Below are 25,493 nucleotides of genomic sequence, written 5' to 3'. Positions count from 1 at the left end.
TTTTTTTTAACCCCTAACAGGTATATTAGACGCTGTTTTGATAACAGCGTCTAATATACCTGCTACCTGGTCCTCTGGTGGTCCCTTTTGTTTGGATCGACCACCAGAGGACACAGGCAGCTCTGTAAAGTAGCACCAAACACCACTACACCCCCCCTGTCACTTATTAACCCTTTATGAACCACTGATCACCCCTGATCACCCCATATAGATTCCCTGATCACCCCCCTGTCATTGATTACCCCCCTGTCATTGATCACCCCCCTGTAAGGCTCCATTCAGAGGTCTGTATGATTTTTACGGATCCACTGATACATGGATCGGATCCGCAAAACACATGCGGACGTCTGAATGGAGCCTTACAGGGGGGTGATCAATGACAGAGGGGTGATCACCCATATACACTCCCTGTTCACCCCCTGTAAGGCTCCATTCAGACGTCCGTATGATTTTTACGGATCCACTGATACATGGATCGGATCCGCAAAACACATGCGGACGTCTGAATGGAGCCTTACAGGGGGGTGATCAATGACAAGGGGGTGATCACGCATATAGACTTCCTGATCACTTCCCTGTCATTGATCACCCCCCTGTCATTGATCACCCCCCTGTAAGGCTCCATTCAGACGTCCGTATGATCTTTACGGATCCACTGATACATGGATCGGATCCGCAAAACACATGCGGACCTCTGAATGGAGCCTTACAGGGGGGTGATCAATGACAGAGGGGTGATCACCCATATAGACTCCCTGATCACCTCCGTCATTGATCACCCCCCTGTAAGGCTCCATTCAGACGTCCGTATGATTTTTACGGATCCACTGATACATAGATCGGATCCGCAAAACACCAAATGCCAACTTTGTATAAAAAAATTGGAAAAGTTGTCTTTTGCCAAGATATTTCTCTCACCCAGCATGGGTATATGTAAAATGACACCCCAAAACACATTCCCCAACTTCTCCTGAGTACGGCGATACCAGATGTGTGACACTTTTTTGCCGCCTAGGTGGGCAAAGGGGCACATATTCCAAAGAGCACCTTTCGGATTTCGCAGGCCATTTTTTACACATTTTGATTGCAAAGTACTTCTCACACATATGGGCCCCTAAATTGCCAGGGCAGTATAACTACGCCACAAGTGACCCCATTTTGGAAAGAAGACACCCCAAGGTATTCCGTGAGGGGCATGGCGAGTTCCTAGAATTTTTTATTTTTTGTCGCAAGTTAGTGGAATATGAGACTTTGTAAGAAAAAAAAAAAATCATCATTTTCCGCTAACTTGTGACAAAAAATAAAAAGTTCTATGAACTCACTATGCCCATCAGCGAATACCTTAGGGTGTCTACTTTCCGAAATGGGGTCATTTGTGGGGTGTTTGTACTGTCTGGGCATTGTAGAACCTCAGGAAACATGACAGGTGCTCAGAAAGTCAAAGCTGCTTCAAAAAGCGGAAATTCACATTTTTGTACCATAGTTTGTAAACGCTATAACTTTCACCCAAACCATTTATTTTTTTTGCCCAAACATTTTTTTTTATCAAAGACATGTAGAACAATAAATTTAGTGAAAAATTTATATATGGATGTCGTTTTTTTTGCAAAATTTTACAGCTGAAAGTGAAAAATGTCATTTAAAAAAAAAAAAACGTTACATTTCGATTAATAACAAAAAAAGTAAAAATGTCAGCAGCAATAAAATACCACCAAATGAAAGCTCTATTAGTGAGAAGAAAAGGAGGTAAAATTCATTTGGGTGGTAAGTTGCATGACCGAGCAATAAACGGTGAAAGTAGTGTAGTGCAGAAGTGTAAAAAGTGGCCTGGTCATTAAGGGGGTTTTAGCTAGCGGGGTTAAAGTGGTTAAAGGGGGACTCCCATCTGAGACGATGGAGGCATATCGCTAGGATATGTCCCCATTGTCTGATAGGTGTGGGTCCCAGAGGTGAACGGAGCCCTGAAAGAGGTGGAGGGTGAACTGTGCATGCGCAGCCGCCCTCCATTCATTTCTATGAGGTCACCGAAAATAACTGAGCACCGACCCGCACCTATATCAAGAACGAAGTGGGAAAAGTGGTGGCTGGAGGACCCCGGGTTTCCCTGGGTCCAGCCACTACCAAGCTCTCTCCCCATAGAAGTGAATGTGCAGCCTCCGCTCCCATTCACTTCTATGGACCCGACAGAAATAACCAGGTCGGTGCTCAGTTATTTTCGGTGACCTCATAGAAATAAATGGAGAGTGGCTGCGCATGCACAGTTCACCTTCCACCTCTTTCAGGGCTCCGTTCACCTCTGGGATCCACATCTATCAGACAATGGGGGCATATGCTACTGATTTGCCTCCATTGTCTAAGATGGGAAACCTCCTTTAAAGGTTATGTGCACTGATTATCAAACATGTTTTTATTACTGCAGAGTCTGTCAGCAGTTTTAACTATGCTAAACTGCTGGCTGCTCTAGCTAGGTGCTGGGGAGAACAGAACAAGCATACATTATCATAAATAGTGTGAATATAAACTTTTATCCCGCCAGATTCTGCTCCAGATTCACTCTATTGTCTGCATTGAGTTGCTTTACAAACCCTCCCATTTGCTTTGAGTGACAGCTGTAGCATCCAAACAGGAGACCACTACCACTGTGACGCAGAGCGGAGGGGGCTGTGAAACCGTTCAATTCAGAGAGCGACTCACAATGAAGCCCTGCCTCCTAGGTAATTGTAGGAGCAGTGCCAGGCAACATAAAAGTTCAAATTCACACTACCCTTGATAATAAACTTCCACCTTGCATAGTCAAAACTGCTGACAGATTCCCTTAAAAAATAAAAAAGACACAGCTCAAAAAAATTCTTAATTTTTCTCCAGTTTGTGCACACAAATCTTATCGAGATCTGAGTGGTTCCACGGTAACAGACTACAGACAAACACTATGTAGTCTGATTCTGTAGTGATATTCTATTCCATCTATCTCCTTAGTTCTGTTCACATCTTGTTTTTGCTGTATGTTTAAAGTATATGTTAAGATGGAAATAAAAAAAAAAAAACAATTTAGTTTTTTGTTTCTTTGTTTTAACATATACATTTGGTGGATGTTTCAATATATTAATGTCTCCTTTTAAAAAAAAAATATATACATTTTTGTGAAACTTTTTGAAGATTTGAAGGTGTCCTAAAAAAAGGATACGTTTTAACAAATGGAAACATTGTCTCACGTTTCAATTCAATTCCTCTCATTGACTGCAATGTAAAGAAAAGTATATGCTTCTCTAGGTTTTTGGTAGGACAGAAAGTGGGGTATGCTATTCTGTCCTTCAAAAAAACCTTCAGAAACAAACATTGACAAAGTATGCCCTTTTGAACTAGTTTGCCCAACTATAGTTCATGAAGACGTTGAACTATAGGTTTTTACTGTTTACAAATAGTATACGCTTGACGTACGGCGAAAATGAGATGTGGACAGCCCTTTAGCTACCTACTGAATTTATGCTAGTAACAAGTAGGGGACCTATGAAGGACAGTGTGACTACAGAATCAGACTACACAGGGATTGTTTGTAGTCTGTTATCATGGTGACACATACTGTAGGTCTGCACATGAATCAGGGACACAAATACAGATGCAGAAAGAAAACTACAAATAAGACTTGAAGCGAAGCAGGATATAATGGTGTCCACAAAGCCATAATAGCTACAATGTACCCTAATATTTCCGCTTGGAGATGCAAACAATGGAATGAATAGAACGAAATCTAAATTGCTGGAAACAATTTCTTAAGAAAGAATGCTAAGCATGTTTTAATGATAGATGCGGTTGAAGCAAAGTGTCTTTTATATTCTGGTATGCGCAATATAATTTAAAGGTGTATTGTTGATTTATTTCAAGCTGTGAATGCAGAAATGTACAGCCCTTTGAAGTACAGCCTTGACTTTAATTTATATCCTTTTATAAAGCAATTACGGAAACACATGGGTCTGAATTTCTTGTATTTTACAGAAAGTTGCATATTTTTGCAGAAATCCAAACCATGTAAAAAAGGATTTTTGTTTCTTAATATGTCCTGTTTTTCTTCATATATATCAGTTGGAACAAAATGTCCAACTTAAGGGCTGGGGGCTCATTTTTTCATCTGTTATTTTTCTTATGCAGAAACCGGGAGTGGATCTGAAACACAGAAAAATATAATGGAAACCTTAAAGGGGTTGGCCCGGGTTCCTAAATTGATGACCTATCATCAGGATAGGTCATCAACATCAGAAAGGCGGGCATCCCTCCCATGAGTCATTGGCTCACAAGCAACTTAAGCAGGGAGGAATCATGACTTTAGATGGAAAAAATGCCGAATATTCTAAAAAACGAATATAGCATATTCATTTTTGACCCACACCTGTATTGATTGCATATAACGCAATCATTACCTTGCTGATTTTTTTTTAGCAAAAAAATGTAGAATATAATGAATATTCAAATTTGCGAATATTCAACTAATATTCTACAAAATATTGGGGGGCATTCCTAGTGCCCCCCATAATGTACCAGTATAATATGTCCCTATATAGTGCCCCAGTAGATGCCCTCAGTGTCCCCCATAATTTGCAAGTATAAAATACCCCTTCTTAGTGCTCCACGTAGATGACCCCATAGAACTCCTCTTTTCCCCATAGTACCCACCATAATGTGTCCCAGTATAAAATACCCCTATACAGAGCCCCCCTATAAAATACCCCTTCTTTTTGGCCTCAGTAGATGCCCCCATAGTGCCCCCCAATAATGTGCCAGTAAAAAGTGCCCCCAATAATGTGCCAGTAAGAAATGCCCCCATATATGCCCCCATATATGCCCCCCAATCTGTGCCCTGCTGCCGCCCCTCCTTGTCACCAGGGTCGCTCACCTCGTATTTGGCGGTGCGGCCCTGGTCGTAATAAATGCATTGTCATGCTATAATGGTGTCTTCTGAAGTGACAAGTGTATTATGATGTCATAATTAATGATGATGTCAATGGTATTTTATGAGGACATTTTTAAAGAATTGTTCTGTCATGGTGCCATGTGATGTCATAAAGCATTATGATGTCATAATTGTGTTCTTTTGATTTTATAATAAAAATTGTAATGTCATAAAAATGTCATGTCATAATGCATTGTATTGTCAGAATGGTGTTTTATGATATAGTAATGCAATGTAGGATATCATGATTATTATGTGATAACGTATCATATCATAATGATATCATAATCATAATCATTATCATAATGAATGTAAAGTGATGTCATATTGATGTATGATGTCATAATTCATTATAGTGTCATTATTATGTGCTTTGCTGTTATAATTATTGCATTATGATGTCATACTGGTGTCCTATGCTGTCATAATTAATTCATTGTGATGGTGTATTATGATCTCATAATTATATCTTACTATAACTCATATCAGGAAAAAAAAAAAAAGACTACAGTTGTCACAGCCGAGACAAAATTGGCACCAATAAGTGTACCAGTTCATACAGACTGGCAGAATTGTCATATATATGGTGTAGTGATAAGTCTGCTATGTATAAGTAAGGCAAGTCAAAAGGACTAAATCCAACCCATTTCAGAGAAAACTAGAATTGATCTTTCAGAAACTCAGAAATGCTCAATTCATGCTTCATCCTACGTATCAAATAATATAAGCGTAATGGACAGTACAAGGAAGTCTGTGTTAACTAGGTAATAATAAAAAGCTGACCTTTCCGAAATACCAAAGATGGAAGGTGATAACTAGGGATGAGTGAACTTCTGTTTTAAAATTCGGCGTACAAGGTTCAGGTTATCTAAGAATTCCGTTATGGATTCCGCTACCATGGACCATAAAACTTATGTACTACTTATGTACTTTGGATGTAACAACATGAAGTGCAGCCATGTTAACTAACTTCCTAGAGACCAACAGTCATTATATTGTCAGGCCCACTATAAACCAGTGGAGAACCTCCAACAAGCACTCTGGAATACCCAGCCCCATGTATTACATAGCCAGCCATTAATTTCAATGTTTGCATGTAACACCATATTTCTTCTGCAATGGACACCTCAGAGAAGATGTAAAGCGGGCCACACCTTCCACTAGCAAAATCAGATGCTCACCTAGGGTCTCAGGAACAAGAGTGATAATATAAATGTCACAGCAACATATACTGAATGGATCGCCCCTCATGTGATAACTCACTTATGGACCGTGATAGCAGAATCCATAACGGAATTCTTAGATAATCCAAACCTTGTGCACCGTACTTGAAAACACTAGTTCGCTCAACCCTAGTGATAACTAGTGTTCAGCAAATCGAGGCCAAATGAATTGACATTGATCCGAATTTCAAGAAAAATTTGATTTGCTGCAAAGCCAAATTTCCTCGCACTTTGTGGTAACTAATCTATTTTTCCTGAAATGATGCTAAAAAATAATACATAATCACCTCATCCATTTGCACGTGAAGAGGCCGTTGCGGCCATTTTGATCGCAGAAACTGTGATGAATCTCACGCTGGGTGACATATGATGTCACCACGCCCAGCCAGCGTAATGACGTCATCACGTCACTGCACGAGATTTTGCAAGATGGCCATGATGGTCTCTACGTGAGCAAATGGCTAAGTTGAGTATTTATTTATTTTTTAACCCTGATTAACCCCTGAAAGGCCAAAATTATAGCCACAGATGCTGTGATCAGCGATGAATGTGGCATCTGAGGGGTTCAATGATAGGGGGGGTGGTGGTGTAATCTCCATTCCTCGTCATTGTGCCCGCTACATACAGAGGAATGTGCTTTGTGACAAAGTAATTTGTCTCAAATCAAATTTCTTTATGAAAAATTTTACCAAATTCCACAACTTTGCTCCTCTCTAGTGATAACCATAGAATCACCTTTTAATTGGCGTTAGAGTGATTGTTTTTATGAGAAAGAACATTAAACATCCCATCACCAAACAAACTTTTGGTCGCTTGTCTAATTAGTGGTAGGTTTCTTCAGGTCGATGACTCGCTGAACAAATGTTCCTACAAACATTCTTTCCCATTTATCGCGCCATGTAAAAGGTCCTTATTTTAGTCTTAGAAAGACAGAAAATAGGTTCCTAACCCTCCATATTTTATCATTTTCCTTATTTATTTACATGAGTTATCACATGAGGGGTGATCCATTTAGTATATGTTGCTGTGACATTTATATTATCACTCTTGTTCCTGAGACCCTAGGTGAGCATCTGATTTTGCTAGTGGAAGGTGTGGCCCGCTTTACATCTTCTCTGATGTGTCCATTGCAGAAGAAATATGGTGTTACATGCAAACATTGAAATTAATGGCTGGCTATGTAATACATGGGGCTGGGTATTCCAGAGTGCTTGTTGGAGGTTCTCCACTGGTTTATAGTGGGCCTGACAATATAATGACTGTTGGTCTCTAGAAAGTTAGTTAACATGGCTGCACTTCATGTTGTTACATCCAAAGTACATAAGTAGTACATTTCATAGTAGAACTTCCCTTAGGCATGAAAATCTCCTTCCTCAATGTCTAAACTTGCAAGGTTCAACATCATGAGCCAAATTCTATTTAAAATCTCTATGGTGTATTAGGAGAGCAGCTGTTAGCAGCATTCAGGCAGCCAAAAAACACACATAACTCAGTTGGAAACTTACTGGAAGATTATCCTGCAAACAATAACTAGCTACTAAGTTATGACATGTCTAAGGCAAATACTCAAGAAAGTCCCTGCTTCAATGAATAATGCTGACATGGCCCAGTATGTGAAAGTGTAGATTCAATTTTAACCATTATTTAGTATACAGGATTTTTACAGCAAAAGTCAATTAATCTGGCAATTCAAAAAGCATTTTGTGTTATCGGGACATCTTAAAGGGGTTGTATCATCTAGGATATTAATGGCATGTCCATAGCATATACCATAAATGTCCAGTAGATGCGACTTCCACCTTTGGGATCCACTGCTACTGTATGTCCAGAATGGGGTCCCGTTGCACCCCACTGGGAGTGGAGAGGTGGCAATGCATGAGCATCTCTCCAATTATGTCAATAAGACTTCCAAAAATAGCCGATTCATGCATACTCAAGACCATCTCTCCGTTTCTGAACATTCTTCAGGTGAGAGCAAGTCCCAGAGGTGGGATCCACACTTGTCAGACAATTATAGCATATCCTGTGTACAATCCATGGATAATCCAGCTAGCATTTTAATGGAAGAAGTAAGAGAGATTGTTGACGGAGGTCTCAAAAATGGAGTGATTAGTAAGACTGAGGCTGACTTTATGGTACTGGAATTCCCCACCAGGGCTACGTTTTATACATTACTGAAGATACATGAAGGTTTCAATCCTATGACAGGTAAGCCGATTGTATCAGGTGTAGGAAGTTTAATCTAAAATATAGGAATTTACATTGATTCAGTACTCAGATCTTTTGTTTCGCCACTTCCCTCAGACACAAAAGATACCTCAGACCTGCTATCCCGCATTGAGGGTATTTAATTGAATGATCAAATGTTTCTAGCATCCATAGATGTAGAATCACCATATACATCTATAGATCATAACCTGGGACTCCAAGCAGTTGCATACTTTCTATGGGCATACGACTTAAGGCTCATAATGATTTAATCTTGCAGCTGCTATTTCCCATCTTTTCCTATTTCATCTTGCAGCTGCTATTTTTGACAACCAATATTTCCACCAGCTCAGGGGTGTGATCATGGGAAGTCCATGCACACCAATTTACGGAAATCTATTCCTGGGCTGGTGGGAAACTTCATTTATATTCTCAGAAAGGATGAGCGGATGGTGGGATAAAATACACCTCTGGCTCAGTAACATTAATTATATATTCCTAGTGTGGGGCAGGCCAAGAGGATGAGCTCCATGAGTTTATACAGGAGATCAATGGGAATGAACTGGGTGTGAGATTTATCTCTGAGATACATAAACAAAAAATAGCATTTCTTGATGTGCTACTACAAACGGGTGAGAATGGCCTGATGTGCTACAACGGAAATGTTCAGGAAGGGGACGGCCACAAATAGTTTGCTCAAATGGAAGAGCGCCCACCCATACAGACTGAAAAAGGGCATCCCCAAAGGGCAATATCTGAGAATTAGGTCAAATTGCTCAGATTTTAAAAACTTATAGTAACCAGGCAAAAGACCTTTACATTCAGTTTTGGGATAGAGGATACCCAGACAGGGTACTAAGGGATGTGTTTATTATAGCGACAGAAACCTAAAGAAGACCCCAGCAAAAAAGAGAAGATAAAGAAGGGAGACCCTGTAAGAATTATTGGCACATTTGATACTGCACATCAGAAAGTCTGACAAGTACTAGAAAAACACTGGGGTATCCTATACGGACTGCCACCTAAGGAAAAGTGGGTGAAAGACCCATGATAACATTCAGAAGGAGCCCTAACTTGAAAGACCTTTTAATTGGGAGTCACTTCATCCCCATACCTAAGAAAGAGTCCTGGTTAGGATGACAACCTCTAGACTTGGCACCTTTAGATGCGGTATGTGTGTAGCCTGCAGCCAAGTCACCCAGTCTAAACAATTTAGTAGTAGCACCACAGAAGATGTTTTCACAATCAGAGAATTCATCACTTGTAAATTAGAGGGAGTCATATACTTGCTATATTTGATCCAAGAAAGTGATTGATGTTATAATAATGGATACTCATTATTATTCACAATGTTTTTGAGTCTTTATTAAAAAGTATTTTTACTAAAAATGTAAAAATGGTATTGGTGTAGTAAATCAGAAGTTAGAGTGATTACCAACATGTGGCTGCTATGGGTAAGTTACATAGATACAACATTTTTCTGTTCTGTTTTGGCAGCCATATCTGCAAAAGTGACTACATGAAGTTCTGACATATTGTTTATCACTTATGAATTATCATATCAGAAACAGATGGGTAACCCATTATCAATTCACTTCACAATGATCAATATTGTGGTAGTACCTGTTGTCACTTTTCAAAAAAAAATAGCAGTATCTCCGTAAGCAAAGGAAATACAATTACCAAACACTTGGCCATCACCGCAAAGATTAAAGAGGACCTTTCACCTAAAAAAAAAATGTAAACTAAGACCATAGCTTTACTTACATGCCCCCATGAAGTGTTGATCGTTTTTTCTTTTTTCAAACTGTGCCCCCGTTTGTCCGCTATGCCCCCCCGGAATAATTCCCGCCGTCTATGCTAATGAGCCAGCCTCAAATGGGCTGGCTTTAAAAGTTCTCCTCGGCGTGCCTTCTCTCTTCTCCCTGGCACGGAGCGTATCCAATCAGCGCGCTCCGCTCTTAGCCGGATAGACGAAATCGCTCCAGTTCTCTGAAGTCTCGCGAGAACTGGAGCGTCTTCTCCCTGGCTAAGAGCAGAGCGCGCTGATTGGATGCGCTCCGTGCCAGGGAGAAGAGAGAAGGCACGCCGAGGAGAACTTTTAAAGCCAGCCCATTTGAGGCTGGCTCATTAGCATAGACGGCGGGAATTATTCCGGGGGGGGCATAGCGGACAAACGGGGGCACAGTTTGAAAAAAGAAAAAACGATCAACACTTCATGGGGGCATGTAAGTAAAGCTATGGTCTTAGTTTACATTTTTTTTTTAGGTGAAAGGTCCTCTTTAAGTGTACCTTTTGGGGGCAATTTTTTTTATCATGGCACTTTCCTCATTTTGGGATAGAAATTGTTTTCTCTTTTGATCTTTATAAAAAAAATGACCATAGTTTTTCCTCTACAGCTTTTACTCCCAGTGGATTTGCAGACTATTGCTTTCTGCTTCACAGTGAATCCATCAGAGAGCAGATCTGATGGCTGGATCTGTAGCCCTTATCTCTAAACTCATGACAGCTCTTACAGGGCTTGTTCTGCCATTCATATATTGATACAGATACAGTCCTGATCAAAAGTTTAAGACCACTTGAAAAATGGCAAAAAATTCTATTTAGCATGGCTGAATCTTAACAAGGTTCCAAGTAGAGCTTCAACATGCAACAAGAAGAAATGGGAGGGAGACAAAACATTTTTTGAGCATTTAATTTAATTTAATGAAAACAACGAATAAACTGAAACAGGCTGTTTTTCAGCTGATCAAAAGTTTAGGACCACACCTCCCCCAAAAAAACTAAACCACCCCAAAACAGAAATCAAACTTCCAAACATGAACTCAGTAATGAGTAGCTCTGCCGTTATTGTTTATCACTTCAAAAATTTGTTTCGGCATGCTTGATGCAAGCGTTTCCATGAGGTGAGTGGGAACATTTCTCCAAGTGGTGAAGACGGCCGCACGAAGGCCATCTACTGTCTGGAACTGTTGTCCATTTTTGTAAACTTTCCTTGCCATCCATCCCTAAAGGTTCTCAATTTGATTTAGATCAGGGGAACACGCAGGATGGGCCAAAAGAGTGATGTTATTCTCCTGGAAGAAGTCCCTTGTCCTGCGGGCATTGTGTACTATAGCGTTGTCCTGTTGAAAAACTTAGTCGTTACCACACGGACGAGGGCCCTCAGTCATGAGGAATGCTCTCTGCAACATCTGGACATAGCCAGTGGCCGTTTGATGCCCCTGCACTTCCTGAAGCTCCATTGTTCCACTGAAGGAAAAAGCACCCCAGACCATTATGGCACCCTCTCCACTGTGGCACGTAGAAAACATCTCAGGTGGGATCTGCTTGTCATGCCAGTAACGTTGGAAACCATCAGGACCATCAAGGTAAAAAATTTTCTCATCAGAGAATAAAACTTTCTTCCACCTTTGAATGTCCCATGTTTGGTGCTCTCTTGCAAAGTCCAAACAAGCAGCTCTGTGGCGTTCAAGGAGACGAGGTCTTTGAAGAGTTTTTTTCTTTTTGAAGCCCTTCAGTCTCAGATGCCATCTGATGGTTATGGGGCTGCAGTCAGCACCAGTAAGGGCCTTAATTTGGGTCGAGGATCGTCCAGTGTCTTGACGGACAGCCAATTGGATCCTCTGGCTCAGTGTCAATGAAATTTTTTTGGGTCTTCCACTTGGCTTTTTTGTTCCATAACCCTCAGGATCATTTAAGAATTTAAGAAATTCCAAATGACTGTCTTACTGCGTCCCACCTCAGCAGCGATGGCGCTCTGTGAGAGACCCTGCTTATGCAGTTCAACAACCTGACCACGTTCAAAAAGGGAGAGTTTTTTTGCCTTTGCCATCACAACGTGTGACTACCTGATAGAAAATGACAATGAATCCACATCTTTGCACAGATTTGGCCTTTTAAAGGCATGTGGTCCTATACTTTTCATCAGCTGAAAAACAGCCTGTTTCAATTTATTTGTTGTTTTCATTAAATTGAATGCTCAAAAAATGTTTTGTCTCACTCCCATTTCTTCTTGTTGCATGTTGAAGCTCTACTTGAAACCTTGTTAAAATCTAGCCATGCTAAATATGATTTTTTGCCATTTTTCAAGTGGTCTTAAACTTTTGATCAGGACTGTATTTTAAGATCATGATGTGGGGAAAAAACACTGGCCTGGACACTCACAAGAATAATACTAAAGTTCTTCTTCTTTATTGAGTTTTTCTTTTTTGTCAATAAAATAATATGTTTCGTGGGTACTCAAGCCCCCTCCATCAGGTTAAAAAGACTCAATGCTTAGTGTTGCACATATTACATGTATTTATAGTCAGAGATCAGCATAAAAACCTGCCAAAAAGGAGCATCTGTGGACAGCCCAGGGGGAGGGGTGCTGCCACAAGTGCTCTCTGATTTACATATACTTTATTTTGGCACAAAACTGTAGTCAGACCCAAGGCCATTATTTAGGCTCGTATCGAGCCATTATTCCGCCAAATTGCGGTCAAAAACAAGCATTTATATCATCATAAAACTCACAGAACTAATTTATTGGGAACAGGTCACGTGATCGCATTAACTGCGGCCACATGTTGCATTTTCATTGTGCTCAGACGCTAGGCAGACTACTGAGTGCAGCCGGCCTGTGTCTGCTGGGTTCCGTGCCACGTGTTTGCATGGAGGACACAGATCACAAAAGTACTATACCTATTTAATAAATAACAGACCACACCTTTGATTTAGGAAAAAATAGTCCGCGTTGCCCCATATGTGCAATTATCCCATGCAGATGCATATGCAGCCCATGTTCTAGGAGCCAAAGAGTTACATATGCTATGCATAATTAATCCAGCAGCAGGTCCCATAAATGTGGAGAACAAGACCTGCCGACTTAATCTGCTGCAGGGGCTAATTCCCGAAACCTCCTCCACTGAAATCGAAATAGAGAATCAGCTATATCATTCGATTTACCCTCAATGTATTTTGCCTTTAACCAGATATTAAATTACAAACAACATCTCACACTTTGATGACAACGTATTTATAGCAAATACCACCCCTTTTCTATCTGAAAACAGAAGGATCCTTTTATTCCTAAAAAAGGAACCCCAAACCACCATAGCAACCAGAACAGGAAACAACTCTAACAACACAATATTAACCGTAATTCTTCTTTCAACCCAAAACGACGGCCAATTCTCCACACACCACTTATTATTCTAAAACGCACCAAACCCACAACTGCCTGCTGTGTCAGTATACAACTTAAGCGCATCCGAATCTTGAAACTCTTCCTGTCAACCATTAAATTTAGAAAAGAACTCGAACCACATACCCATATCACCTTTCAGAGGTCTAGTTAACCTGATATGTGCCCTAGCCGACTTCAATCCCCTTGTAGCAAAATACAATCTCTTGCAGAATACACGACCCATTGGTATAATTCTGCATGCAAAATTTAGCGATCCTAGTAAGGATTGCAATTCTTTCAAAGTAGATTTGTCCTTCGCTAATAAAGACACCAAACTAAATCTTAGTGATTCTACCTTAGTCTCTAATAAGCAAAATTCCATCTTATAACTATTTATAACTATACCTAAAAACTCCAAAGATGAACGAGGAAAAATCGTTTTTTCAACCGCAATAGGGATACCAAAAACAGAAGACATATTAAGAAAACACTCTAACAATTCTGAACACAACTTAGAACCTACAAAACCTATAAACAAGAAATCATCTAAATAGTGCAACACTCCGCCTCCCGGAACCGATACCTGCACAACCCAATGAAGGATAGATGAAAAGGATTCAAAATACGAGCAAGATTTAGCAAAACCCATAGGTAAACATTTGTCAAAATAAAATTTATAATCAAAGACAAAACCTAAAGAATTAAATCCACAAGGCCTAACAGGCAAGAGCCTGAATGCTGCTTTAATGTCGGCCTTAGCCAATAAAGCACCCTGACCATAATGTCTCAACAAATCCACTGCCTGATCAAAAGATGCATATTACCACTGACGCTTCTTCTTTGCTAATTTCATTATTAAGTGAATTGTCCATTGGGTAGGATAAATTATGAATTAACCTGTATTTACCTGGTTCCTTCTTAGGAACAATACCCAGCGGAGATACATGAAAATTCTTGAACGGTGGACACTCAAAAGGACCTGCAGCTCTATCGTTAACCACTTCTTTATTAATTTTGTCCCGCACAATATTAGGAAACAAAGAAACCGATTTTAAATTTTGAACTAACAAACACCCTTTCTTTTTAAATTCTGGAACAAAAAACCCTTCTGAAAATCCCTGAAAAAGTAAACTAGCTTTCACCTGATCTGGATAAACTTTTAACCAAGGTAGCATTCTTTCCAACTTCATTGGCGTCAATGCTTTTGGAAAGCTGCTCCTTGGTTGACAGAAAATTCCCACTACGTTTAAAGCACTTTGACACAGGATGGGTACCTCCACAAAAAGAACATTCGTGTCTATAACGACAGTTTGCTAACCATTTACATGTATTTTTATTAAACGCAAAGCAAACTCCCTTCCTCAAATTTTGAGATGAGGGAGCTTCCTTCAGCGGAATAGATCTTTGCTGGGGTATTAAGTTAATCCATAATCCAATGTCTTTGGAACCCCATTTCAAAGAACGGTGAATGGCCAATTTTTGTCTAAACATCTCGTTGTAATTGAACCAGGCCATTCCCCCAGAATTCCGATATGCTTCCATTATTATATCTACATGCTGAAAAAGACCACAGCATTTACCTGGAAACTTCTACCCTAAAACTGCATATATACAAAATGCCTGCAGCCAATTGGTAAAGGACCGCAGCTGACTGTGTTTTCTAAATTCCTCCGATTTTTTATCTTTTTTTGTCAGAGCTAACTATATGATCCTTACTAGACGGCAATAATGACATTAAATCGATATATTCCAGGCGCCAAATGCGCTCTGTAATGTTTAGGGGTAAATGAAAGCCTAGAGGAGAAACCTTGCAAGGCAACGTCTCTTTTGCACAAGCCTTAGATACTCCTAAACCCCTATCCAGATTTGGAGCATTAACCGACTGAACCATAGCCACTGTCTTTTTCATCCACACACCAGATGGCGAATTAATATTCAAAAATTCAAAAAGAGAACATAAACCTGAAACAAAATTCTTATTAGACAGTAAATCAGACAAAGACTGTACATTCAGATTCTCACCACTAGGTGGAACCTCCTGCCCAGGAACCAAGGACTGAGGAAACGTCAGCTTCATCTTTCCAGGAAAGCCGCCACTGACTACAGGAACACTTGCTGCTGCTGACGTAGAAGGATCTTCCTTGCTTCCTGCAAGTAAGCTGTAAATCCATTGAATATCTTGCTCTGCTGGTGCCGCTTTCTCTTGTTCACACGAAGATGCTGCTGTTTCACCACGCCTGGCCACTGCTACATGATGCCTTATATAACTGGGTAAGTATCACATGCTGGCCGCCGAGTACTACTTCCGGTGCTTGCTGATGAAGTTCGGCCTCTCTCTTGACTGCTCCTGGAACGAGACTTCCTGCTGCCAGTCCCTGAAGGCGGAGAATATGCGTGCTTTGCCGTCTAGCTCTTTTGCTGGGCAGCGCGACAAACTCTGCCTTCTTCTGCCGATCCCTCTCCGGCACCGCCTCCGGATCTTCATCGCCGGGTAAGCGCCACTCCCCTTCTTCCACCGCTGCTGCCGCTGAGTTTTCAGGCTGGGCAAGGCATCACCTCAGTCACTCTTCCCCACCGGTAGATTCCGCCTTCACGATGAGCTGGCGTAGAAGCTCCTCGATCTTCTGCTCAGGTCCTGGTCTTCTGAACACTGCCACTGACAGACGGCGATCTCTCTTCTTTTAAATCTGCAGGTTTCCCGCCGAACAAGACTTCTGCCAATCCATCGCTGTCAATCTTCCCGCACCCGGACAGCTGACCAATAAACAGCTGACTCCTTTGACAGCTGTCACTGGACAGAAGATGTCACCAACCAGCTGGAACCAGATTTGATACCAAGTAAGCCTGAAATATAAAAAAGGGTGAAGGGAAGGGGAGACCCACCACACAACTACCACCAGCCAATACAATAAAACCAGCAATAAAATTAAAGTGATCGTGCCCCCATGTGTCCCCCAAGCTATCCGCTCTGGGGGGCCCTCTCATTAGCAGCGATAACATGGTGCATATCCATGGTGTTTAGACGCTGGTTACCACACTAAGTGTATGTGCCGTGTTTCCGCGCCATGTGACCTGCATACCACGTGACTGCCATGTAATGCGGTCACGTGATTGCAAATGGCGTGGGTTCACGGCTTGGTTGCAGAGAGGACTCGCTGCGAGCGAACTATAAAGGAATTGATGTTTGTGTTTTAAAGATATAAATGCTTCCATTCGAATAAATGCTATTACAGTCCCATATTAAAGGTCTAATGCCATTCAATTAGATGGGATATCTGCACAGGGTGACCTTATTTGGTAGTATACATGTAATGGTTAAATAATAATATAAGAACAAGGATAACGGTATATATAAACTTGGAAGACTCAAATATGGGCATAAACAACACAGAACTTTATCCACTCGCAGGCGTGTCTACTTCTCTTTCTTTTTTTTTAGCCCTTCCCCTGCTGATAAACCCTACTGCAATATATCCAATCATGAAAGGCACCAATATCATGACCATTACAAAATACTTCCAACCACTGGGATGGAAACCAGTAAAAAGAAAAAATACAGAAGAGGCAGTAGAGGTGGTCGAAACAAAACCAAAAAGAAAACAATAGAGACAAACAGGATGAATAAACCTCATAGTTCAGGTATCTTCAACCTATCCTCCCACTAACTTACTAGGAACGAAATGTATTTTCTCAAAAAAGGCCTATTGTTCTGTCCAACATCTAAAATCAATGAGTTTGATCTTTTTTGGATCTAAATAAATTCATAAAAAAGTTAACTATAAAAAGACACTTCAAGATCATAGAACAGTCCGAGAAATATACACATAATATGGCCTTAAACCACCTTCCAACTTTTACCTCATACACCATAAAGGGAGCTTCATCGATACATTGTACTCCATCGTATCAGATGAATTACAGAAAATAAACACTGAACCTACTACAAAACATAACCTAAAACCTTATGAAAAGTCAGCTTTAAAACATCTCCAAGAAAACATAGTCATCCGAAACGCAAATAAGGGGGGTGGTATTGTTATACAAAATAAAGAAGATTATGTAAAAGAGGCGTTAAGAATTTTACCAGATACAGATTATTATATTTCTCTCAAAGATGACCCCTCCAAACAAGGCTTAGAGGAGTTCCAGCTACTGATGAAGTCAGCGGATCAATTCCTGGACCAAAAAGAAATGGAATATATAATGGTTGCAGATTCTACTCTGGCCACCTTTTACCACCTTCCAAAGATCAATAATAATCTGGAAAATCCACCAGGAAGGCCCATCATATCAGGAGTATGTTCTTTGACTCGTAATCTATCACATTACATAGATTTATTTCTACAGAAACATGTAGTGAACCTAAAATCATAAATCAAAGATTCTACCTCCTTGATAAAATAACTAAAAAATATAAAATGGGATGACTCGTACAACTGGTTTACCCTGGATGTATCATCTCTTTACTCTAACATTCCACATGAATAAGGAGTGAAATGTGTATCAGATTATTTAAGTCAAGACCAGTCCACAACAAAAAAAGTTTATCATTGAGGGCATCAATTTTATTCTAACATACAATGCGTTCCACTTCCAGGATCAGGTATACAAACAGATACGGGGTACTGCAATGGGCACGCGATTCGCGCCAAGTTTTGCCAACCTGTTTATAGGTGCTTTCGAGGAGACACACATCTACCAAATCAACTACTGGTCTGACAACATCATTTTCTTTAAACGATACATAGACGACCTCACCTTTAGCTGGAAAGGGGAAATTACAAGTATGGAACAATTCATTGCACATTTGAACAGCAATCAATGGGGAGTGTCCTTTTACAGGGACTCACCACAACATCAGAACTGAATACCTAGACCAGGCATCCTCAAACTGCAGCCCTCCAGCTGTTGCAAAACTACAACTCCCAGCAGCCTACAGGTATCAGCCTACAGCAAGGCATTGTGGAAGTTGTAATTTTACAACAGCTGGAGGGCCGCAGTTTGAGGATGCCTGACCTAGACCTTGAGATATTTAAACAGGACAAAGAAATAATGACTCAAACTTTCTTCAAAAAAGTCAATAGCAATAGCTATCTTGTCTTCAAAAGCACCCATTTAAAAAAATGGAAGAATAACATTCCATTCAATCAATTCCAAAGAATCATACGAAACTGTACTCTAGAAGAAGATTTTGAACACCAGAGCGAAATCCTTTCAGCAAGATTCATGGAAAAGGGATATCCCAATCAGATTGTGAACAGGGCGAAAAAACGAGCATCAGAACTGACACAAGCGGAATGCCTACTACCAAAATTTTTAGCCAAGAAAAACAAGAAACCACTTATCATATGAACTTTATTACCAACTACAATCAAAACCACAATCGGATTAAATTTATCCTAACCAAAAATTGGTATCTCCTGAGAAAAGATCCAGTTCTGAAACTGATTATTCCAAGAGCACCTAGCCTTACGTACAGAAGGGCCCGCACTTTGAAAGCTGGAAGCAAAAAATGCGTCCAAACTAGATGCCTATGTTGCAATACAATTTGCCAGGAAACTCTCCTTAAGAATAAGAGAGATGGCGAATATTTCCAAATACCGGGCGCCCTAGATTGTAATTCTACGCTTGCAATCTATATCCTAGAGTGCCCATGCGGGCTACAATATGTGGGACGCACAATACAAACCCTGGGGAATAGACTAAATAAACACAGGTCTAATGTAAAAAAACTATTTCAGAAACATAGCGTATCTAACCACTTTCCATGAGGGATCTTTTTCCGGTTTCAAAATCACCCCCATAGAACAAATACCTATTCATCAATGCAAGAATCCACAATGCATAAAAAGGCGTGAAATGCACTGGATATATAAACTTAATACACTGAATCCATTTGGCCTAAATGAGGCCTTCAAAATTAATCTCTGATAAATTCCTACTATCAATCTCTCACTAATACCTATGATTAACCTCATTGTATCTTAAACACAGAACATCACCGACATGCTAAAAATAAATAGCTTTTCGTCACTAGTATTCAGATTATCCCCAGTACACATGAAACACAGAACAACACCTACATTAACAAAGGTAAAAGCCACAACATATCCCCCCCCCCCCCTTTTATCCTGTGGTGATGATGTGGTTAGAAAAAATAATCTCTCTCTCTCTCTATAAATATACTTTTTAATATGTACCCTTATACTTGTTCTTTTATTATTATTATTTAATCATCACATGTATACTAACAAATAAGGTCATCCTGTGCAGACATCCCATCTTGAAGTGTCTTTTTATAGTTAACCTTTTTATGAATTTATTTAGATCCAAAAAAAAGATCAAACTCGTTGATTTTAGATGTTGAACGGAACGATAGGCCTTTTTTGAGAAGAGAAATTTCGTTCCTAGTAAGTTAGTGGGAGGATAGGTTGAAGATACCTGAACTATGAGGTTTATGAGAATCCATCCTGTTTGTTTTGTTTTTGTTTTGACCACCTCTACTGCCTCTTCTGTATTTTTTCTTTTTACCGGTTTCCGTCCCAGTGGTTGGAAGTAGTTTGTAATGGTCATGGTATTGGGGCCGTCCATGATTGGATATATTGCAGTGGGGTTTATCAGTGGGGGGAGGGCTAAAAAAGAAAGAGAGGTAGACGCGGCTGCGAGTGGATAAAGTTCTGTGTTGTTTATGCCCATATTTGAGTCTTCCAAGTTTATATATACCCTTATCCTTGTTCTTATATTATTATTTAACCATTACATGTATACTAACAAATAAGGTCACCCTGTGCAGACATCCCATCTAATTGAATGGCATTAGACCTTTAATATGGGACATTAATAGCATTTATTCAAATGGAAGCATTTATTTGAATAGAAGCAATATATCTTTAAAACACAAACATCAATTCCTTATAGTTCGCTCACAGCGAGTCCTCTCTGTATCCTAAATTGCTAAGCATCCAAGGCATGAACCCACACCATCTGCAATCACGTGACCGCATTACATGGCGGTCGAGTGGTATGCGGGTCACATAATGCGGCACATACAGGCCGGCCACACATAGTGCGGTAACTAGCGCACCACGTGATCGCTGCTAATGTGGCACGGGCACCCGGCAGACACAGGCCGGCTGCACTCAGTACTCTGCCTAGCGTCTGAGCACCATGGAAACGCACCATGTGGCCATAGTTAATGCGATCACGTGACCCGCTGCCAAAAAATTAGTTCTGTGAGTTTTATGATGATATAAATGCTTGTTTTTCACTGCAATTTGTACGTACGAGCCTAAACAATGCCTTCGGGTCTGACTACAGTTTTGTGACAAAATAAAGTACAGTATATGCAAATCAGAGAGCACTTGTGGCAGCACCCCTCCCCCTGGGAGGTCCACAGATGCTCCTTTTTGGCAGGTTTTTATGCTTATTTCTGACTATAAATAAGTGTAATATGTGCAACACTAAGCATTGAGTCTTTTTAACCTGATGGAGGGGGCTTGAGTACCCCCGAAACGTATTGTTTTATTGACAAAAAAGAAAAACTTTTTGCACCACATCGTGATCCTGATATATCTCTACTACATTGCCTTTGCGGAAGAATGGGCATCTCCTCCAGAAGCTTTGGATACTACGGCAGCATAAACCGACAAGTGGACACACGAGTTCTACAAACCTACAGTAGAGTTGCGCCTATCGATAGCACAACCCTTTAAGGTGAGCCTCTATTTTTTCGTTCTATCAACCAGTCTGACTAAACAGGAACATACTACCCTATGGCGAGCTTTCTTTGTGCTATTCTAGCTACTATACGCCTGTACGCGTATATTTATATTGATGACTTATCTTCAGGATAGGTAATCAATATCTGATCGGTGGGGGTCCAACACCCGGCACCCCTGCTGATCAGCTGTTTGAAAAATGAAATGGCGTTCCATGTGAGCGCTGCTTCCTGTTCATTACAGTGGAAGATTCGGCGGTGCAGTGTAATGACAAGTGAATGGAGCGAGTACGTGTAATTATACTACGCTGCCGCTCCTCAGGAGACAATACATAGTGTAACGAAGATGAATCAGCTTTTGCAAGGAGCGCTGCCCCTTCTTCAAACAGCTGATCTGTGGGGGAGCCTGATGTCAGACCCCTGCCAATCAGATATTGACGACCTACCCTGACGATAGGTCATCAATAGATATGGTAGGGCAACATCTTTAATCACTCATCATAACCAAACTTATCAAACAGCAAAGAATTTAGCTATAATGAGTATTTATGACCTGTTAGGAAACTACAGATAAAGGATAAAGATTGAGCCATCAGAGCAGCTCTCTGACGGATTGACAATAACGCTGAAAGCAACAGTCTGCAGATACACTGAAAGTGAAAGCTGGAAAAACTGTTGAATATTTTTTTTAAGGACATTTTAAGAAATTATTTTACCCAAAATTAATAGAAGGCAAAAATAAAAAAATATTGACCCCAAAGGTGTCCTTAGCTTTAGTTTGGTTTACTGTACTCTATATGGCAATTTTTACACTTTAGATAGATGCCCACATTTTATATGAAAAATGAACTGATCAGTTATTTGAAATGGGGCAGTTTTGCACTAATGCAGGACTAATGCATGCCCCCATTGTTTCAGTTACAGGTTGTATATATTGTATACACTGTATGCATGGTGAAATCTGCTAGGCAGCTATTAGCTGGAAGGATTCACATGATTAAACAGACTACAAATAAAAGACCAGACAAGCCGTCTCCTGTGAAATAAATACATGTTCTAACTTTATACCCAGAATGTACACACAAACGTTATGTGCCAGGGATTTCAATATATTTAGAAGACAGAATGTAATGTCAGCACAGTGCAATTGAAGCTTTCCACAAATTAGTGCAGCCACAGAGAATTTCAATAGCACTTTTTGGCAACTTGGCCACTATTAATTTTTGTAAAATGTCTATAGCTGGCATAAAGGGGTGTAACAGCCATTAAAAAGGACTTGTCTCATGGCAAAAACACTGTTCATATGCAGTATTATTACATATGGACAAAACATGGGGGTCCTCCATCTTATGGCTTCCTTATAGACAACCCCTTTAACAGTTATCATCTGTCCATTGGATTGGTGCTGCCCACAGAGTTGTCTAGAACAGCAGGGCACATGCTTGGCAACCACACCTTAGAACAGCTCCGCCCTAAAAATGTGTTGGATTGAAGTGATTGAGGACTGGAGTATAATTGTCACGGTCTCTAACGTGACAGGTGTCAGAAGATCTAAAAGACTGGCTGCACGTGATGTGATCTGACAGCCTCTTTTAGTTTCACTTATTTTCAGTGTTGTTGTTGGCAATTACCACACCTCTTGTCTCAGGTGTAGCTTAGTGGTCATTACAACTCCTCTATTTAGTCTGGCTTCACCCATCATGCTATGCGATTGATAGCTTCAGTTTGGTATTGGAAGTGCTGGTGTGTTGTCCTCTTCTGAGTTCCTGCTCGTCCATTTACTGCAGAAGTTAAGTGTTACTTCCCTTTCATATTTTGTTGTTTTCCCTCTGTCTTTTGTTACTAGGCCTCAGGGAGACGCTGGTTCTTTCATATTGGAAGGAACAGGCCTCTCAAGCCCAGACAGTACTCCATGGCAATTCAGGGTTTCCAGGGTCTTAGGTTCCAGTGTATGAACATTCCTACCCTCAAGGTCCGTTCATACGGATAGGAGTCAGGGCTAGGATGAGGGTTTCCATAGGTGGTGTCCATTTCCCTTTACCTAGCTTTGAGGCCTAGTTCCTATTTCCTTCCCTCCTTTTGTCAGTGTGGTGTTCCCTCCCACATCACTACGTGACAATAATGGCTTTGGATAGCGGGAATGCTCTTTAAAGAGATCTTAGCTGCTGACTTTGTAAACACAGGGATCCTCTAATACAGTGTTTCTCAACACCAGTCCTCAGGACCCACCTACCAGTCATGTGTTCAGGATTTCCTTAGTATTGAGCAGTTTAGTGTCCTTGCATCAGGACTTATCACAGGTATTCTTTCTGTGGGATACTCTCAAATCATGACCAGTAGGTGGGTCCTGAGGACCGGAATTGAGAAACACTGCTCTAATACAATGAATGTAATGCAGTGATCCTTTAAAGGGGTTGTCCTGCTTCAGAGCTGAACCCAGACATATCCCCATTTTCACCCAGGCAGCCCCCCTGACTTGAGCATCGGGCAAAGACATTTTCTGGAGTTCATCAGAGCCCATCAGAGCTGGTGACATTACCAAACACACTGCTGGGCGGAAGCCTCCGCCTGGCACTGTGTTATTGTAAATAAAAGAGCCCTTGCCCTGCACTAGGAGAGTATTGGAGCATGAAATGCTCCGATGCTTTTGTCAGGGGGGCTGCCTGGGTGAAATTATGGGTATGTCCGGGTTCAGCTCTTAACCCAGACAACCCCATTTAAGGCACTGCTGTAGTATGGCAGTGATTGAAAAGTCCTTGGTAGGTCTCTGTTCACACCCTGTTTAGGGCGTACTCTTTGTATGTAAAAAAAAAAAAAAAAGTCAACCTGGCAAAAATGTGCAAAAAAAGACTCAAAGTATGTCACTTTCCTGGTTCTATGTTCAGACTTTGCACATGGGTGATTGCAATCCATTTACAAAATTATTTTAGTGAAGGTGCAAGAACAGATAGAGTTGGGGCAGAAAAGGCAAAAAAAAAAAAAAGTATGGCCACTGGCCAGGAATAATTTTTGCATATTTGGTAGGCAATATTAAATGCCCGGACAACCCCTTTAACAGAATTAGAGGTTTGTATGTTATAAGGATGAGCCCACAATAGCATATTTATTTACATTGGGAGGGGAAGGACTTAAAGGATATGCATACATTTATAATCTTTATTTTACTGCACTAATAAAGGAAAAAATCCAGTTTAATCCAGTATGTATACAGTTCCTATGCAGACCCATGTCTCTCTATTGTTGCTTTCTGCACGCAAACCCATTGCACAGTGAGTACTGTCCAGTACGATGTTGTGATCTTCTTGACACAAACGTATTAAAAGGCTGACAACATCTTTGACATATCATATGTCTGAGTCCATAAACATGGCTTGTACTGAATACATTCCTAGATGAATGCTAAAAGGAGATTACGTGAAATGTGATGTAACTGGAGATGTTCTGCTTTATACAAAGCCAGCATTCGACAGTCAGTGCTAAGGCACCGAGACACAAGCTACTTAGTCTGGCTATTTATCTCATGGATGTGTTTTTCCAAGACAAACAATATACAAGACATTCAAATAGCCACATGGACCTAGGGTCCTTTTACAGGGACAGAATGCTGCACTGATATAAAAATAGTTGGCTGCTGCAAAAACAAATACGGTACTTCTCAGAATATATGTGATAAAAAAATGTTAAATGGTAATTGTCACCAATCTTCAAGCCGCATGTTATAGAGCAGAAGGATCTGAGCAGATTGATATATAGTTTTATGGGAAATATTTTGGTAACTTGAAAGAAAAGGAGTGGATCCAGCAAATAAAATCATATCTTCTTTATTGACATCATGGTGTGAATCTTTTAATGTGAACAGTAATCAATAAAGAAGATATGATTTTACTCGCTGGATCCACCTCCACACATATTTCTTCCAAATTTCTCCAGAGTCTTAGGTTCCAGTGTATGAACATTCCTACCCTCAAGGTCCGTTCATACGAATAGGAGTCAGGGCTAGGATGAGGGCTAGCTGGACATCCACCACATGTGAAATATTTTAGTAAACTTTGTAATGTATTCATTGGACAGTGGATGTGGACCCACTGTGCCAACTAACCGGTTTGACTTTGGGCTAGCTCTGAGGACGTTATCCTGGCAGTCCCCTAATATTTACCCTTTATCCCTGATACAAGGATCTGACCTTCACTGCAGGAGAGCCACCAAACTGCTACCTCTTGAAATAGTCAC

General features: G+C 40.5%; 1 protein-coding gene across 5 annotated transcripts in view; it reads left to right on the top strand.

The window, feature by feature from the left end:
- Positions 1 to 25,493, top strand: part of FAM184B (family with sequence similarity 184 member B) — a 132,206-nt gene that overhangs the window by 14,304 nt on the left and 92,409 nt on the right. Inside the window, exon 2 of one of the 5 annotated variants that reach the window (XM_044294167.1) lies at positions 16,240 to 16,384. The exons of the other annotated variants lie outside the window; for them this stretch is intronic. The gene's annotated coding sequence lies outside the window, so the exon portion shown is untranslated. The remainder of the gene's footprint in view (positions 1 to 16,239; positions 16,385 to 25,493) is intronic. 5 annotated transcript variants of the gene reach the window in all.

Source organism: Bufo gargarizans, chromosome 1, assembly GCF_014858855.1.
Source record: "Bufo gargarizans isolate SCDJY-AF-19 chromosome 1, ASM1485885v1, whole genome shotgun sequence".
Taxonomy (NCBI): Eukaryota; Metazoa; Chordata; class Amphibia; order Anura; family Bufonidae; genus Bufo; species Bufo gargarizans.
This window is presented reverse-complemented; position numbering and strand designations above follow the sequence as displayed.